General features: G+C 38.9%; 1 pseudogene; it reads right to left on the bottom strand.

Annotated features, from left to right (window-relative positions):
* Positions 1-1,813: 1,813 nt before the first annotated feature.
* LOC105819545 overlaps positions 1,814-2,904 on the bottom strand; it is a 25,728-nt pseudogene continuing 24,637 nt past the window's right edge.

The following is a 2,904-nucleotide window of genomic DNA, read 5'->3' as shown; positions in this document are numbered from 1 at the left end:
GGATGTGTCACTAAAATATAAGGAATTTTGTACAACATTATAATAATACATTTATCACACATATCCCAAAATAATAATTTCATATCAAATATTCAGTCATGGTATTTTGAAACTGAATTGAAATTAGAAAATATTTTGAAGTAAATTAAATTAAGAATATGACATGTCAAAACTTCTAAGAGGCAGCTAAAATAGCCATTAGGGGTAAAATCGATGCATTTCAACCTATTATCAAAGTAAAGGGGAAAAAGTATATGAGCATCTCTACAGATGCAAAGAATATTTAGTAATATTTGACACCTATTTACAATAAAAGTTTTTAGCAGCAAGGAATGCAAACAGTTTCCTTAACCTGATAAAAATCTTTTTTAAAAAGCTAGAGCTTTTAAAAGTATTCTAATTAACAGAATTAAAATTTTAATTAAGATATTATAATTAATGGTGAATTATTAAAATGTTTTCCCTAGAGATCAAGAATAAGAGGATACATACTATCACTACTTACAAAATTATTGTACTAGAATCTTAGCAATTAAAGAAGTCAAAAAAACAAAGAAAAGAAAAGAAGTCAAAAACAAAAACACATTAATTTGCAAACCAAGAAATAAAGCTGTCAGTTTTGCAGATGGCATAATTATATAGATAGAAAATCCAGACTCCTTAGCAGGGTAGGCAGATATAGCAAAGTAACTGAATACAAGATAAATATACAAAAATTAATTGCAATTCTAAATACCAACAATAAGCAGATGGAAATGAAAATGTTTACATAATATTAAAAAACCTGAAACAATGAAAAATTTAATTAAAGCATTAAATTTATTTAAAGCAAGACATCTATATCAAAAACATATTATTGAGAGAAATTAAAGAACTTCTGTATAAATGGAGAGATATATGATGCTCATGGATTAGAACTCTCAATGTCATCAATATATCAATTCTTGATCCATGAATGAAAAGTATTTTCAATTAAAAACACAGAATTATGTGTGTGTGTATGTGTGTAAAATTGACAAGCTGCTTCTATATTTATATGAAAATTCAAAAGGCAATTAGAAAAAAAAAGCTGAACAGCATATCCTATCAGATATTGAGGTAAGCTTTCTTTATAAATGTATAATAATTAAAACATTGTAAAATTGGTGCAAAGATTGATAAATGATCAATAGAAAAAAATAGAGAAACACATTTATGATTTTAAAAAAGGAATTTGCAAAGCAGTGGGGTAAAAGGAATAAAAATATTTTACCCAAAAATATATTTCTTTGAGATAGTTAATATTTTGAGATGCTTTTAGAGGGCCAGGAAACAGAAATGACCCTGCTAATCTGCCTTTTGCAGGGGAAATTTGCATCTGTAGAGAATCTGCATTAATACAGCCAGGCTTTCCCTTATAAAGATTAACTGAGTCTGACACATAAAAGATCTGAAAGAAACATTAACCATCTATTCTTTCTGAGGGTTATTACCTGTGAGGTTTTGTCTACATCAGAAGACCACATTTGCTAGCCAAGCCTCCTGTTCTCCCACTCCCATATCCTGTCTTGCCACCAAAACCTGATTTACCACCATGAACTGTTTTTGGCCACACTCGGAGCTTGCATTCTTTCTGTAACCTCAGGATGGTATATAAGCTTTTGTACTCTTATGGGGGGAGGGGGTTGAGTTTTCAATCTGAAGGTTCCTGCGTATACACATTAAATAAATTTATATGCTTTTTCCCCTATTGATCAATCTGCCTAACGTCAGTGATTTTCAGTGAAACTTCAGAAAAACTTTTTTTTTGGGGGGGGGGAGTAAAACTCTAAGTCTATTTCAGCAGGGCACGTGCTATCAGGATGCCAGAGTCATCCTCATCGTCCCCAAAGCAGCTGTCCGCCTCCTCCCCGTCGCCGTCCTTGTAGAAGAGGTCCGAGCCCTCGTCAGGCTTGGGAGCCTTGGTCTTCACACAATACTCGGCCAGCGCGGTGGGCACCCTCACACCGTCGCGCTCCGTGTCCGCCTTGGTCCCCAGGACCCGCTTCCTTCCGGGTGATGTCTGTGTACTCCCGGTCCTTCCCTTTGCTCTCTTTCCGCTTCCTGGACATCATCGAGGCCTCCATGTTGGCTGGCGAAAAGGTGTTGGGCTCGTTCAGGAGGGAGATCACGCTCGGGAGGATGGTCCTGACTTTCCAGGTGGGGATCCAGCGCTCCGAGGGCAGTTCCCCACTCTGGGAGTAGCCGACTGGGGGTGGAGGATGGAGATGCACACGTCCCCTGTCTCGTAGATGTTAGGGTGCCACATCTTGGTCAGGAACCGAAAGGCTGGCGGGGAGTAAGGGTAGTCGATGGGGAACTTGAGGCGTGCCTTGAAGTAGGCGCCCTTGTAGTAGGTGTTGGGGGGCCCGAAGATGGCCATCTCCAGTTGCACAGGTCACCCTCGTCCACCAGCGTCAACCGGAAGCCCTCGACCGGCTCCTCCTGCAGCCCCTTGAGCTTGAGCAGCTGCAGCTTCTGTGAGCTTTGGCCCCTACAGGGGAAAAGTAGTCTTTTGAAAATAAATTGTGCTGGGAAATTGAATATTCACGTAAGAAAGAAAAATAAATGTCGGCAACTACCTTGAAATGTACTGTATGGACCAAGGCCCTTGGACCCCTAAAGCTTCCCTGAAAAATCACTTACATGAGGAGACAAACAGTGATTTTTATCATCTGCTCAACCAGATTGTACAGATATAAGAGGCCAGAAGCCTGGCTGGTAAGAAATTCTTACCCATTTTCCAGCAGATCAAGTTCTTGAGTTCTCTTCACTGCCTCTTCCATAAGAACAGAGTGGATTTGTTGACCCTGCCAACTATGCCAAACAGTAGTGACCAAGGACCTTTGCCCTCTAAAGGTTCACTGATAAATCACTGTCATGAAG

Source organism: Propithecus coquereli, unplaced genomic scaffold (genome assembly GCF_000956105.1).
Source record: "Propithecus coquereli isolate 6110/MARCELLA unplaced genomic scaffold, Pcoq_1.0 Scaffold49, whole genome shotgun sequence".
NCBI classification, from domain to species: Eukaryota; Metazoa; Chordata; class Mammalia; order Primates; family Indriidae; genus Propithecus; species Propithecus coquereli.
This window is presented reverse-complemented; position numbering and strand designations above follow the sequence as displayed.